This window comes from Sparus aurata, chromosome 6 (assembly GCF_900880675.1).
Source record: "Sparus aurata chromosome 6, fSpaAur1.1, whole genome shotgun sequence".
Lineage (NCBI taxonomy): Eukaryota > Metazoa > Chordata > Actinopteri > Spariformes > Sparidae > Sparus > Sparus aurata.
In genome coordinates this window covers 10,738,835-10,755,653 of record NC_044192.1, presented here as the reverse complement: position 1 = coordinate 10,755,653, position 16,819 = coordinate 10,738,835, and the positions used below count along the sequence as shown (strand labels likewise).

General features: G+C 41.6%; 1 protein-coding gene across 1 annotated transcript in view; it reads left to right on the top strand.

Moving 5' to 3' along the window:
• rap1gapb (RAP1 GTPase activating protein b) overlaps positions 1–16,819 on the top strand; it is a 122,813-nt gene that overhangs the window by 20,995 nt on the left and 84,999 nt on the right. The window contains exon 2 of the mRNA XM_030418863.1: positions 1,732–1,772. The gene's annotated coding sequence lies outside the window, so the exon portion shown is untranslated. The remainder of the gene's footprint in view (positions 1–1,731; positions 1,773–16,819) is intronic.

The window sequence follows — 16,819 nt, the reverse complement described above, 5'->3', positions numbered from 1 at the left end:
TTGGTTAATTAGCTGTAAACATCACTCTCAAGGAGCTTATTCCATCACCTTATTGTGTTTAGGTGCCTTGGAATTAACTTGTAACTGTAAGTACTAAGAAGAAAGCTACTAAAATGGCTAATTCTCTCGTACTTAATGGGAGATTAAAGAAGAAAACAAAAAAAAAGCTGCTTCCCATTTTTGAGTTTCTTTGTCAAAGAGTGAACCTGATGGTAAAAAAATTATATGGCAAGATAGAAATCTATGCCCACTTCCTCCCACCTCCCCTGCCCTCTCCACAGCACTGAGCTTCAGGCACACTGAGTCTTACTGGAAACATAAATGTTTAAAAACAGGTTATAAATAGTTGACATTTTTTCCTAAAAAAAGCAGCGTGGTGTGGTTTTTTTTAGCAAACGTTACTCCAACAGGAGTAGCTCTTGTTGGGGACTATTTTCGGCTGCAGAGTATTATGCATTCGGTGCACTAGCTTACATCAGGAGGGTGAGTGAGGACAGTGGAACGGAGTCAAATGAAGAGGAATAAAGATAAAAAAACATTGCGATGGATGATGATGATATAGATTTTTGGGGTAGGGTGTAGGTTTACTATGTGTTTCTGTATATGAGGTAGTGGGAGAGCTGGAGAGAGAGTGGGAGTTACTGACTAGCCCACCTCCTGTAGACACCAGTGCCTCTCCACATCGTCCTGATTCCCACCTCCATTTTTCTCACTTTCTGTTCAGTCTCTGGAGCTTGAAACGACGTTGGCTGGCGAGTTACGCTGAGGAAGCTATACTAAGCTAAGACCATGCAAAAGAACCACAGCGCGATTGCAAGAAACACACCAACAGAGGCCCAAAATAGAGTTAGTCTGACCTGGTTTAACAATAATATAATAATTTATATGTTTGCGATGATGTTACGATGGTGGAAGGCTTCACTGCGGATTACTGTCGTCCTGCTGCTTCAAAAAATGCAAACCGCACACACAGATACTTCTTTACTTACTGACGTTTGAGATATAACTTACATAGAGCGCGTTCTTCAAATGAATGATGTCAAAATTAGAAGCGAAGCTCTTCAAGCATGATTCTAATGTTTTGGGCAAAAACAATAATTTGTTCTGCTTTGTGCTTATTTGCTTTTTTTCCTCCTTCTCTCTTCTTTGAATAAATGGGTTTCGTGCACCAATCACATGGGCCCACACACATTTTTCAATTTATTATTCAGACTCAGGGACAGAATTGTCATGGTGGCTTAGTACTAGGCATTAACCCTACAGTTAAAACGGCTGTCTGAGTTTCCATTAACCGACACAATGGAACCGCCCTGCTAATTTTCACAGCCCCACTTTAGTAATAATTGATATTCATGATGTGCGTTCCTGCAGCTGCCTGTTAAATTCAGGGTACACAGACTGTGGGGGCCGGTGGGTGGTTTAATCTGCTCCCCGATGTGTTTCATATTTAAGTCAACAAATCAGTCAAATGCAAGCCGCACGGAAAATATAGCTGTGTTTTCAGTCAAGCGCGTGAGATGTGATTCACTGCATTGCATAATGAAAACAATTATGGTATTAATTGTTGTAGAATGGACGGTTTCAGACAAGCAACCTGCTCGTTGATGGATGAGTACGTTAAGCTGTGGCCAAAGCTAGCTGAGTGTGTTAATTTGAGGTTGTTTTTTCTCCTGTCCGTAACATATTCCCAATATTTTCAATCACTAATTGAGATTTCTCTGTTTCCCTCAGGATCAGCTGACTGGAGGACCGTAAATCTCGGCAGCTTACAGGTAGGAGAACAATCACTTACACGCACATCATCACATTACAACATCTCGCTGACGGTCAGAAGTGGAAAATAGAATCCAAGCTCATATATTTTTCACCTGCCCCGCGGGGAGAGAAAAACACTGAAGTGAAGAGAGAACAGAAATAAAAACACATGGTGTTTTATTGCCGCTCTGTGTTTGGCGAGCTGCCACGCGGCGGGAGCGCTCCAGGTCACTTCCTGTGGTGTTTGCGATGGCTGTGACTGGCGTTTGCTGAGATTATTGCCTCTGCGTGGCGTCCGCAGCAGAGACAGCCTGCAGCGTGCAGCCCTTTCAACCCTGCTGTCTTTCTTACAGACTCTGTTCTCCATTACCTTGACGAAGACGTGTGGGCTTTCAGAGGTTTTAGTGCACTGCCTTTAATTATGGACCTGTTCGGCAGTTAATTAGGAAGGAAACACGGTCAAAGCCATTACGTGCTGCATTTGTACTGGGGACAGAGGGCTTCCTCTTTCTTTTATCGCATTCGCCGTCTCGTTTTCCTCCTGAATTGGCTCGTGCGCTTAAGCCAAGGGTTTAAACACATTTAACGGCAAAGATATTTATAAAGGTGTCAGTAAGGTGCACTTAATGCGCCGAGCTTCCTTTGTGTTTCTTCATCCAGTGGCAGTACTGCATTTATAATGCGGCTCAACTCCTGATCGCCTGACTGCATCTCATGTCTGGCTTCCCTTTGCATCTCTCAGTTTGGTTGTGTTCAGTTTTTCAGTTGAGTAGAAGCATTAATCGATTTTCTTGGGGTGCTGTAGCTTTCTTTGGATCTTGTCTGTAAACGAAATATTGTCTAGGGGGAAAGGAAAAAGAAAAATGTTGCTGCATCAGCATCATTAGGCAACCTAAAACAGCAAGAGGTATCGTCTTCCCGGGTTGCTTTCCCAAGGTAACGCTGGAACAAGAGGACTAACTCTGCTGATGGAGGAGGCGAAGAGGGAGAGTCATAGAAACGGAGGTAAAACCAGAGTGAAGCGTCAGGCATTCACTCGATGGAGAGTAGCGGTGTCGGGTGAAAACCCATTCCCCAGACGATATCTCTCACCAGCGATACTTGAGATTGTTCAAAACTGGAATTCCTTTAACTGGATCAATGAGTAACTAAACCCGGCTACTATTTGTGGGTCAAATGTGGATTCCTTCGGTTGTTCTTTGCTTTGCAGAGTATCCAAACTGTTAGCCATAGCCATGTTGCTAACGCTGTGTTTGCAAAAAAACAGTGACACCCAAGTGAAAAGCGAGCAGGGGGGGGGGAGTTTTATTCTTATATGACACAAAAGATACTAATCACTGTCATATAAACCCAACAGTCGGGCTCTTGTCTTCCGCTCTGTCTTTTTTATTCCAGCCGTTTTCTGCATGCAGAGCTTCTACAACTTTTCCACATTATTTCCAATTTCCACAGCTGAGTGCCTTTATCTTTGTGTTGTTGACAGTGCAAGACACTTCAGTAGGCAAGAAAGGCAATCTGCATTGCTTGCCTGTGTACTTCCAGGTGAATAATTCATGAGTTGGCCTACTGTCAGCTCGGCTCTTGCAGTGCAGAAACTGTACAGTGTGAAGAGGACCAAGGCTGTGGTACATCCCCAGAATGCTTTGGTCTGTTTCGTGGACCTGTCATGCTTAACGAGGTGGAGGATGAAGGATCTGCCCTTTTAAAATGTTTCCATCAGCACCTCAGAAAATCAAACATGAACCAGCCGCCAGTACTTACAGTCACCGATCAGATCAATAGCGTAACATTTTAATTACACCTTAAAGAATCCGAATCTGTTTCGTGTACACACACAGCATTTAGTCAGACTTCATTGTCTGGGATCAGTGACTTCTAACCTGTGAGTCAGGGTAATATCTTTAACGAGTGACTCTCATCAATGACAAAAAAAAGGAACCCAGCGTATGTTTTACATGTAACTCACACAGAGTATATCTATTTTCATCGTAACGTTGTGTTTCCGTCGAGTCTCAGAGAACCATTCGTGTTTCGCTGCTGCCATGTTTCTGACCCGCGCGCGAGGCGAACACGAGGCAGAAAGAATCTGTTTATCGCAACCAGAGAGAAACAATCGGATTAAGCGTTTGCATAGTTACCAGCCGCAAATATTTTGCCGTTGAACAGATTAACACGGGTCCTTTCGATGTGATTGAAAATGTATTTAGATTGGTCCGGAATGGATCAGTCTCCTCTCATTGATGTTGCTTCATGAGGGCTAATATACTGATTACCAGTGGAATATTACGGTCCATGTAAACACAGCGCACGTCAAAACCAATTAAGCAGTTTGTCGAGATATATACGCCCTGCAAACAAAATCTATTGTGTGTGTTTTTAACAAAATGATGCCGTTTTATCAGCCGTAGAAATTCAGATGTCATGTTTAGCCGACATGACAGAACGGTCTCAGTTGGCTTGCAGTATGTTTTATGTTTATCCCCATCAGAGTCTTCCCGGGTTCCTGAACATTAAAATACAAGACGTGTAACACGATTAAGAATGCTATGCAGGCAAACAAATGAGCGAGCTTAAGGATGAGGTGATGTTTGAGTACAGGCAGAAAAAATTATACAAAGAATCAACAAAAAACAAAATCAATATCTGCTTTTTCTGGGGGAAAGAATTAACGGATGTGGCCAGAACGCTAAAACATTTATGTCATATGGGTTTTATTGACACATTTTCCTAACCGAGTTGATTATTGACTAATGTATACGTTACTGTTTGACATCTCTTGTCAGTTTTGTCCTCCTCAGAGCTCCTGTTTGCCAGGTTGTGACTCTAATAACAGGCTGGATCCATTGTTTTCATGTTCTGTTTGCTCTCTATTCCCTCGTGTTCCTCCTCCTCCTCCTCCTCCTCCTCGGTGTCCATTTCTGTCAGTGATGTGATGCCTTGGACCACAGCTGTGAGGCATAAAGTTTTCTGAACTTTGGGTCAAGAAATGATGCAGTAGTCACTGGTAGCAGAGTGTTCGGCAGTTCATAGCCTGAAATAACAGATGAGGCTGTCAAGACGGGGGAGCGTTGCCTGATCTGGGCTACACGTCTCGGTGCAGGGTCACCTCTGTTGCCTGTGCTTTTCAGATTCTCTGGAAATCCAGCTGTGACAGGCGGGGACACGAAGCTAAATGTGGCACCACTGTCTGGCCGTATGAAACGAAATGTCCCGAACAAATGCAAAGAAGTAAAATTCTGCAAAACAAAGCGAGACAAAGCTTTCAGACTGATGTATCGGAATCATTTTTTCCCAAATAGCTTGTTGGATGTGAATACAACGAACCAGTCATTATATTTCCATCCGGGCTGCAGTGCTCCCTGTATTATAACTAATGTGGCTGTTTATTTAACTTCTCCGCAGCGAGCACTGAAATAGCTGCAGGATGTGTTTGTGTGAAGTGCAGTCTGGTGGTTATAAACGTTGGTTTTGTGCTGTGACTCATCAGAGGATGATTAGAAATGTTCAAACCAGATGGAATGTCTGCGTTTCACTTTTTATCTTGTCGTTAATATTGATTTTATCTCATAATTCACACAGGCATCGTTTCCTCACAGAGCTTCTGATCTACGCACATGAACGCACCTGCTTGCTCTATATTAAATATTAATGTTCAGCTTGTCTTCATACAGATAGGCAAAAGTCTCCACAAGGTGAAACATTACAGGCGAGATCATTGATCTTTCAAACGCTGGTTGATTTTGAGAGCTAGGGGACGAGCAGGAAGAAAAAGTTCAGAATGCAAATCTACATTTTTATTTTAGGTCATGCTTCTGATCCGGACAGAAATGCAAAATGGTGCATATTTAATTGGATTATTTGCATATTTAAATGTCACATGTCGGAAAACTGACGATACAAAAAAGATTGTCTTAAAGGTTTGTAAGATATGGCCAGCTGACTTTATGTCAAAGATATCTATCTACTGTGTTGTGGAAATGTCTGCTGAAGTTAGCATGCTAATGAGCTAGCCCGAGCCTGTTCTGTCTCATAATTCCACATTGTATACTGCAAGAGATGAACCAAACTGTCTCACTGTCGCACCACAAACGTAAAACAAACTTAACTTAAACTCGGCATCAACAACATAAAACTCAGTCTTGGTAACGTCCGACTCTCTCTCACTCGCCTCCTGTCACTCCCTGCTGTTCTTCTAGTCCCTGCCGACACCCGTGGTTGAATTCCGGCCATATTTGACAAATTACACCTTTTTAAAATAAGTTACCACCTAAAGATATCTGATTCTGTTGCTCCTATTTACCATATATTGATGTTAAGATTCATATTCTGAGCCAGAAGTCTCCAAATTATACAACATCATAGAGATTGTTACAGAAGGGTTTGCACATTTATTTTAAAAATTTGGCGGAAAAAAAAAATGTTTTGTTGTTATTTTCTGACTCACAGTCATTAATAAAAGAGAAACTCAAAATTCCTCTAATATATCAACACAATGAAAGAAGAATCAAGAACTGGTGTCTATGAACGCTTCTGCTCCATGAATGTCTGTATTTTAAAAAGCATTTTAATCAGTGAATATTTGATTATGGTAAAACATATTTAAAAACGTACAACTCTAGAAAATTTAGACACTAGAAATAATTGTTTTGATTTAATGATCAACTGGGAAAGTTTCATGATGATATCTTTTAATATGTGTGCCCTGTTCACCCGTAGTATCTCCTAATAATTAAATGCTGGTGTTTTTGATAATTACACCCCGTCAACCGTAAAAAATGTATCAACAAATCACAAATCAGACTTTTAAGTCTTTCACCGAACGGTTATTATGGAAAATCCCTCACAGAATTTCTTTATTCATCAGTAGGTAATCTTATTTTAACTAGAATTTGTTCATTGTGCCCGTAACAATAAAACTCCACTTAGCCCAGACAATGTTTAATACGGCCTTGTACTGGCGGATGGGATCAGTCGGAGTATTGCCTGGCAGCCCACGGGAGCCTCTCCATGGCTCCCAGTTAAACTCATTACAGGCTCCACTATGCAGTGTTATGGCTTCTTTGAGGAAAATTGCCTTCTCCAAAATTAACCGCTTATTTTTTTGTTTCACGGATTAACTCGCAGTGCTTCAGGTTGAAGAACTACTAATAGCAAATACAAAGAAATGAAAAATAAAAGGAAAACAGATGTGGTTCTACCCAGACGGAGGAAAGTAATAGTCTTCATTTGAAGCCAGCAATCCTCCCGCTTCCTAGAAGGATCGGAATGAGAAGATTTAATATTACCTTGGAAGGTCGCTGGGAGCGGGGATGAGTCCCTCCACTAGATGTGATCCCTCCTGCTGATGTGTCCTTGAACAAGATGCTGGATCTGTTTAATGAGTCACCTACAGACTTGCTGCTTGACTTTCCTTCCGTGATATGTAGCATCACTACTCAAGTGGCCAATTACATGCCAAGGCTTTGGTCCAAATAAAGAGAGGAGCCTTGGATATCAAATATTCAGCCTTTAAGCAAGCAAATAACACACAGTAAATCTTCCCAATTTACATTTGTATATTACAGTTTCTTCCACTGTGAGAAATCTCGATTAATAACAATAATGTATTCTGGGCAAAAATAGGTATCTACAGATTCTTGACCTGCTCCCTCCCACTCGAGGAGTCTTTATCTGTATTTATTTGAATTTTTCCAGAATAATGTATTAGAATTTAAATCACACTGAGGATTACCCTGGAGGTTTTGTGCCAAGGTGAAGTTGATGAATGCAAGTTACAACAAATAATGAGTTTAAAAAAAAAAAAAAAAAAAAGGTTTCTAAATAGGAAAGCGGGCCACTCTAGGGAGGGCAAACGGAACGACAAGTTCTCTGTGTGGAGCACAATGTCAGTGTTATTATTCAGGTTCTGTAACATGTAATGTAAGTAAGTATGTTTTTGCTAAATTCCGTATCTCAGCCCAGTCACCAGGATAAAATGTCAGCAGCTTAGGTTCTGTTCACATTTCTACGTGTCAAAGGCTTTGCAATATATTGAATTTCTTCAAAACGTGTATTATCATGTTCAGATTATATGTTTATCACCTGGCTGTCATATCAGAAAGTCATAACTTTCATAAAATTACAAAATGATCCTCAAAAACATGAAGTTGCAATATAAAGAAAGAGTTTTATCATGTCCATGGTTTGCAGGAACTTACATTTACAATAATTATTCTGCCGACTGAGTAGATTTAAAGGACAGAGGAAACTTATATGTTATATTGTAATCATATCAGTGATATATTTTAATCTTAACTTAAATCCTTCAGATGTATTTATTTATGGATCGCACTCAGTGAGGCAGATTTTGCTCACTTTCGTATCTCACCAAACTGTACTATAAAAGATATTATCATAAAGAACTTGCACTGATTTAAGTACATTTACATACCTTAACTACGCATGTTTCATTAAAATAAATGTTGATTGAGCACAGTAAATACAAATACAGACTATATCATCTATCTAAACACACTTGTATGGTACCTTAGTACACATCCACTTGATTTTTGTTATAGCCTCTCACTGGAAAAAAAAGAAGATATTCCACAGCAGTGGAGAGCAGTAAGAAAAAGCTCTGTGTGGGCCTGCCAACTGTTTGATTTCTTATTTATCCTCTATATAAAAGATAGATGATGGATTGAAGAGTCAGACTGCATCTTGTGATCTGAATGTTCATGGGGAAATGTAAGGTTTTGTAAGGTGTTCTGCCGGATAAAGATGTGCTGATTCATAGGCAGTTTGTTGTCCGATGTAGCTGAAATAGGGAGCCAGTGAAGTGAGGAAATAATCAGTATTATGTGTCAAATGTTTTGCTTTAAGGAGAAGAATTGTAGCGACTGAATTGTGGAAGACATGATAAGGTTACAATACTCAATTCTAGATGAGATTAATGTATAAATGTCTGGAATGTCTGAAATAGGAGCATGTACGGTAAAAAAAAGCAGTGGTCCTAAGATTGAGCCTTGTGGTACCCCACAGGAAAGGAAATGAGTGTAAGAGGCAGAGAGCTGTTGAAAATAGCAGTACATGTCCTACCAAGCAAGTGTGGATGAAACCTTACGAGCATACATTTACAAACTGAAGTGCTTAAAGGAGCATTATGTAAGATTTTTTGTTACTAACAAAAACAAAAAAAATTAACCAGAATTTGCTACAGTGTGTGAAAATAAAACAGTTTTGAGGTTGTGATGTTAAAGTCATTGTGTTGCCGGGATAGCATGCTAACCAGCTACCGCTTAGCCAGTTTGTACATTAAGATGTGATGGTTCAACAGTAAACAACACAGAGTTAGCAAGTACGACCACTAGCAATATGGTTAACTGAGCATGCTAGCTAAAGGCAGCTACAGTTAGCAGCAGTTAGGGATTATTCTGATGTCATGCTGCCCTCTATTTGTTCAGAGTATTAATCTCTCTCTCTGTCTGTCTGTCAAACTGACACATATATAAATCTCAGCTCACTTGTGTATTGATTCTCTGAAGGACGCACTTAAGCCACCATGTGTGTTCATCTGCTGCTGGAACAATAACATTAACGTCCTTGCTTGTGCTCGGAGAAAGTAGTCTTGACTCACTCAGACTACTTCCACGCATGGAGCTCCTCTGATCAAGCTGATAAATTGCTACCTTAAATGCTTCTCTTTTTATTCAGGGACTCCATTCATCGAGGATACAATGAATTTCTCCCTCCGCTCGTCTTTGATGTGACCTTGTGTCGCCAGTCATACATCATTCCAAAACACAGACGTCCTGATTAGGCTTTGGTTCCAGTCTGAAAGGTGGGATCGAGGGGGAAGGGAGGGAGGGAGGGGGTTCATTCCTGACTTGAATACTGCCTATAAGAAATGGAGAATGGCCCAGACCACTGCCACTCCGCTCCTTTTCCTTTCTCTCCATGCACTCGAAGCATTTGTGCATTGAAAGGATTGCTAGAAGCAGTGCTGCAGAGTTTTCCGAACATAAACTGATAAAGCAGCCTCAAGGGGAGAATTGGACTTGAGTGATGTTTAGGGCTAAAGTATTGTGTATTGCTTTATCATACAGGGTCCAGATGGATGTTATTTATAACAGCTTGCCCATGGCTGCCTGTTGTTAGACGTTTCTGAACAATGGAACCTGTTGTGAGTGCTGCAGTCTGATAAGGATGATATTTTCCCCCTTATTTATCAAGTTAAATCAAATGTACTTGTGCGGTAGATTTCATGTTCAAAACTTATACCTCGCCGGAACAAATAGATTCACATCATGATCCGCTGTTCTCCCTCGCCAAATATAAAGTAGATCTGACATTTTGAAGCTTTTTGTTTTATTGATCCATAAATATTTTCCATCATCCCTTTTTCGGTGCTGTTGTTGTTCTGTGAAAAAAATGAATTCAGTGATATTTTTATGATCCTGTCAGAGCAGTCTTGTGATGCTTGTTTGGGTTTACAAAACTCTAGTCGATGAAATGTCGTCCCAGAGAGCTCGTCACACCGAGTCGTTCCCCTCACAGGAGCGAGCTTAGCAGTTCCCCAGCTGGAGTCTGGGGGCTCTCAAAGGGTCAGAGCCACAGCAGGGATTGGACAGTGCCAGCGCTGTCAGATCTGGTGAAATGCCACAGTGGGAACAAAGGCAAATGAAAGAGCTTTTCTGCCCTTTGATGCCGCAACGAAAGTCCAGGGCTATTGCCAAGAGCTGTGGAGCAGTGTGAACTCGGAGATCACACCGCACACTGGGACTCTGTGCTAGAAATCACCTTGCCTCACCTTGAGAAGCTGTTTCACTCCGGCGTGTCTCATAGCTGGAGTTCTTGAAACACTGTGATGTGGACAAAAGTAAAAACACACGCTCTTTATCAGTTTTTCCCACAAATAGACTTTCGATGGGCTATAAATGGCTGCCCGAGTACATTTGGGTTAGAAGAAAGTTAAGGCGGACAATGAAAGCTGAAGTATGTTTCCAGACTTTTTTTTTAAAGTGATTCAGAAAAAGAGACAACAAGTCTCTTTCTCAGCTGGTCAAATACAGACAATTTGTTTGGGTATTTCTTATTTCACTTGTGTCTTTCTGTTTGCAGTGTCTTTCTCACTGTTCGAAGAGTGGGGAAAAACAGTAAAGCTGTTGCTGAAATGTATCAAATACATATTTAAAACTGTTTTTTGGGGGAAGTTAAAGTTGCTCTATTTCCATCTTTTGTTTTATAGAAAGAGGTAATATTTGTGGTACCTCTTTTTAATATGAAACTAACTAACCCAAGGTCACACCACTGGAAACAACTGTGCCGGGAAAGAATCCACTGAGCTCAAGTGTATTCGATCTGATTTAAATGAGGGGATACTGCCATGGCCGTGAGGAAATTCACAGTTCACGATAAAAATGTGTACATTTCCATCATTTGCTTAACAAAATGGAGAAAGTGTCTTTTCTTGAATGTTAAGTATTTATGATTAAAAAATGCTAAACAATCTGGATTAAAATGATTATCATTTGTTGTAGCTTTGGCATTACATCAAATGAAAAGAACTTTTGTGCATTTATCGCTCATTTCCTGTAATTTGTTGTCATGCTTTTACAAATTTGACATTGGACATTGTTTTAGTCTCTTCCTGCACTGCAAACCCTTAAAACATACGAATGTACATCATAAAATAGCACAAATGGGCAGAAAGCAGCAAATAGGTTGTATAGATACACCAGGGCGTTCAAGGAAACTATGAGACTTGACTCGATTTTCCAGTAAAGGTCAGTGGATTTAAATAAAGCTGCTCAGTGCAATAAATGTTCGCAATGATAGATTCACCGAATGTCAGCAGGATTAAGTGGATCTGTTATCAGAACTTTCTGCTGGTGCTGTCCGTGGTGCTGAAAGTTTGCAGCTTCCAGCCGTTCAGGCTTCATATGCATAATGCAGCTCATCGTCCAGTGGGTCCTGTGCTGCAGGGAGTCAGCGCCGCTCACACTCTCAACATCTTTATCACATGGAGATGTTGATTTTCAAATTGCTCGTAACTTGTTTGAGCTGACTCGCTTTGAATTCAGTGTCTCTTGAGCAAAGCAGAGAGAGAGAAGCATAAAAACAGGACTCCACTGGATGCTACACTTCACTTTTATGTTCTTTTTAACTTCCATGAGGATAAAACCAACAAAACAAAGAAACAACAAAAAGCAGAAACCCTTTTGAGTTAGTGTTTCAAAAGTTAAACTACCAGTGAGCGAGGATAGGTTCGGATTTTTTCAAGTCAACTAACTCAAACGGCAGCATGTTGAAAGAGTAATAGTTGCTGTTACAATTTTTTGTTCCTCATCTCCTCGCTGACCCTGAGGTGATTTCTTTGTAAGTGGGTCCAGTAGTAGAGAGCAGGGACAAACTCAACAGTTCACATTCTGTACAAAAAAAAGCAATCTAAAGCTAACAGCCTGAGATTAGTCGTATAAAGTGAATATAGAGTTATAGTCTTTTTTAGTGCCATGTCTCCCGCACCAGCAAAAGATCATTTTGGAGCTGGTATAAGAGAGAATAGGAAAAATTTCTCCTTTGATCGAATAATCATTTGGGCAAGAAAACACCTCAGAAAATGGAAGAATAAAGTTTAACCAGACCAATCTAACCAGGAAAGAAAAACACAATAAAGAACATGAGATTCTTCTGCATTATTTTCTCCTGTTCATTGGGTATCAATTTTATTTCATTCACTTTATGTCAGTTTACTCATCGATGAATCCACTCATTGTTTCAACCCGAGGCATGTGAATATTAGTATTAAAGGATAAGTACATACATATATGAAAAGTCAGACCTTATGTACTGACCATCATGCCAATGGAAAGTTGGGTTAACTTCCATAATCCACAAAACAAAAGCAGCAAAACATCATCGGCAGCGATTCTCAACTGAAGTAGATGGATCAGGTGTGATCCAAGTCTGCTGAAGCCACGAGATCCCAAATTGATTTGAAAAGGCTTTATTTGGAGAGCGCTCCCCAACAGCTAATCAATGAGTCTTTGCTTTGGTATTTAACTTCCTGCTAATGGTTTTGCAGCCGTTAGCGTCGCTCCTCAGAGAAATCTCACTGTGGACAGGGTGCAAGCTAACCTTTTTAGCAGCTGCAGAGAAGATTTCAACTTGAACAAACAAGGCTAAATAATGTCTTTTCAACTCTATTTTGGGATCTTGGTTCTTCCAGGGACCTTGATGACACCGGAATTATTTTATTTTACAGTTGTTTATTTACGTTTTTAAAATCCCCATCTCTGTCTTCACTAAAGGAGAATGCTCCAACACTGTTTTGCTGTGAAGCTTCACAGATGTGCTGTGGACTATGAAGCTTCACCACAGTTCATTCATAAGCATGGGGACGAGTAACTTAGATAATTTGAATGAATTTTTATTTTTGGGTGAATTTATCCTTTATCATATTATTGATAAATATCCGTCTCCTAATTTAACCCGTTCGGAACGAATCAGCACACAGTATTTACATGCTAGTTCCACTATATTAAAGGCATAAGGCTTTTTCTTGCTTCTCTATTTAGGAAACTCGGCCATGATATGAATGCATAACCTGACATTCTCTGTTACTCTTTTTAAAATGTCATTATATTGCAAAGTGACAGGTAATTTGCATAGTACAGGTCCCCAATTAAGAGTTACAGCCCCAGATGCCAAGAAGAAAAGGCGGAAACAGGCGGAAAAAAACCTCTTCTCTGCATCGACTGCCTCCCTTTTTCACATTCGCTGCCACATCTCGGCTGTAAACACAAGCTTGTTGACGTGTAAGAACTTTTAAATCTGGTGACATGCCGAGGAGGAGGCCAGCGCAGGTCAGGGTGGAGGTTGCTGACAGTGGACGGGCCCTGAGGTCTGAATGAATGATTATTTTGATGAGGCTGCATGATTAGAAATCCCTCCCCGCCTCCTCTCGGTCCCTATCTCGCCCTCTCATGTGGATAAATCAAAGTCGGCCCCTAACTGGGCCTCTGCCTGCTCCTCTATCTGCAGAGTCATTATCCCAAGGATGTGGTCCACGGGGTTTTCTCTCCTCCAGTGGTTGTTGCATGAAAAATAAGCTTTGGTTTCTGTCTCGCCTCTCCACGTCCCTCCTCTCCTGGTTCTCACTCCAGAGAGCGAGTTTACGCGTCCTGCTGGGGCTTTTTCGGTGGGATCGGGTGCTCGTCGGGTTGCTGTAAATTGCCCCTCGCTCTACATGGCTTGAGGGGCTCGTTCACAGCTTCTCCCACTCTGTTTGCCGTGATTTGTGTCTTCATATTCTCCAGTGTCTCCTCTCCAGCACGCCACTCGCGCCTGTAAATGGCTGTATAACGACAGATAAAACAGAAACAAAGGCGACTGGGTCCTGTCATGCTTAATGATCCTACATATACATCCAAACCATGTCGCCCATTTCACACACACCCCCTTTTTTCTCCTCCATCTCTCTATCTGTCTCTCTTTTTTTTTTTTATCCTGTGCCACCCCCACCTCCTCCCTTCTCCTCCTCCTCCTCCTCCTCCTGTGTTATCATGGCCCGGAGAAGAGTTGTGAAATTCATGACATTCAGATCTAGAGGGGCTGGGTGATCGAGGACAAGAATAGTCTCCCGAGTTCCTGCTGGAATCAGTCTGTCTTTTGATGAGCGAGTTATACAATGTCAGCACCCCCCTGATAATCTCGCTTAGAGAGAGAGAGAGAGAGGGAGAATCTCATTTGTTGCATTTGGTTACGGAACAGTGGCTGCCTCTGCAGAGTCTGTTTCTGCTCCATAACCTTATAAATCCGGTGCCCAGTAACGTGCGCCCAACCTGAGACGGAATAATGGACACAGTGTCATGAAGATAAGGCGAGATAAGATCTTAATGCCTCTGTTCATGGCTCCCCCTCCCCACGTCTGCTCTCTTCTCCTCACTGCTGTGAAAGTCATCATAGGCGGTACGCTCTGTTGCAGCGAAGTCTATCTGCTTGAAATTCAAAGTTGTCTGTGTCAAACAGGGCTCTCAAACAGCCCCCGAGACACTCAGCAGCTCCGGGAGGATGAAAAGTAGTTCCTCCGGCTAACAGCGAGGGGTACTGTTGCTCCAAGACAACTTCATTATTCCTCATCCTCTTTTCCCTCTCTCTCCATTCTTACATAAATCCCAGAATAAGTGAGGCGGAAGGAGCGGCGAATATTTTTGTGCGATTGCTGCACTGAGTGCTCTTTAACAGCTAATCAATGAGTCATGACTTGAGTATTTAACTTCCTGCAGATGATTTTTGCGAGCCGTTAGCGCTAGCACCGCGGCGAAATCTCACTTTTTAAAAGACGGCGCCGTTTGAGGGAAAGCAAAAGTGGTTTTGTGCCACAGAAGGTTCGACAAAAAGGACGCGAGAGAATGATTGTGGGCATTTCAGGCCACTGAGGCAGAGCCTGTTGTCCTTGTGAGCTTGTCAGGGGTGTAGTTGCGCAGACAACTGGTGAATATTTAATGGGTCCGCGTCCAGCTCTGCTGTCCCCACAGGGAAGGGACTGTACTGTAACTGTGTAATAGCTCATTAGCCCCGAAGACAAACTCAAGGAGGGCTGTTGCTGCACTTGTAGGTCTGCTGACTGTTGGCAGCTTTAGAGAGCGTGGATGGGAGGACGGCTGGCTGTATAGAAGAAGAAGAAGAAGGTGTCTGTTCAGCTGCTGTGTGGCCTTTTCAGGCAGTGAAACAAAGCAGAAATCTATAAGTACAGACGACTTCAATGAGCTTCCTGTGTATGTATCGTGAAATACAAACTATCGTAGATAAGAAGGTCGATGCTTATTTTCCTCAACCCATTATGTCACTTATTAAATTCCTTCCTGTTGAGTGTAATAGTTTGTTTTTTAACAAATCCATTCATGCCAGTGGTTCACAATCTTTTTTCCGATTTTCTCTGGATAAATATGTTCAAGCTCCCGCAAACACGCACGTCCTTTTGTCTGCAAACTTCTGTAGAATCGTGTGTAATCAGCGGAGAGCTGCAACTTTAGTGCGACCTCCTTCTGAAAAAACTAGAATGAAGAGCAAGTCACCTTGATAGTGGAAGCATTAAAAATGCAGCGCGCGTCCATCGCTTGGGATTTACTCAGAATTGCCTCCATGCACAAAAACGGCAACTCCCCAGGAACAAACAAACACTGGATCATCTTCTCTGCGAGAAATACACCTCTAATCCTTCCCATCCTCTAAAGTGACTTGTTGAGGCTTTGTGCTCCATATCTTCATAACTCAGGCTGCGACTGCAATCTTATGTCATTATTAAGAAAGCAGCAGGTGACACAAGTTTTTTTTTCTTCTTGCTACTGCTGTTTTTGAAATGAAACAAGCAAAATAGACAAAATATGAATGAATGAATGAATGAATGAATCAATGAATGAAGTAGTTTGTCTTGATAGAAGCAACTGCAGACAGACGTTTCATAGGTTGGATGTGTCGAACTACAATCTATTGTAAAAATTGTCTAAGTACAATGCCTCATACGTTTTGTCTCGTCCCCACCTGCTATAACTCTTGGCCTCCCCTAGGGGGCACGCTCCTCACTTCATAGCATCACAGCATATTGATCATTTTAAACCAGTCTAGTTGTGTCTTGATACAAACTTCTTGGTTTTTTTAACAGTCCGTACCAGGAATGAAGAACGATAACACTGTGAGCACCCACACGGATGAACAGTAACGCTCTGTAAACAGTGTGCCTTAGCACGCGCCGGCTGGCATCTTACGAAAATGGATATTGATGACCTCTTACTTATTGTACAGTGTGCAGAGAAAAAAACAAACAACTAGAATAAATCCCAGGAGGACACTAAAACCTTCAAAGTTTAGAGGAGACAGCAGAAGACAACACTGCTGCGAAGGTCGTTGTCCTTCGAGGACGGATGGGCTTCAAACTTTTCACCAGTAAGGCCCATCAGCGCCAAAGAACGATGGCATTTATTGGGGTTTTAAGTCGAATAAATAACAACGACTGAGTTCTCTACGTCCCATCGATTAGCTTACATAAAAAGAGATAAAGATGCTACATGTTTGTGAAGATTCT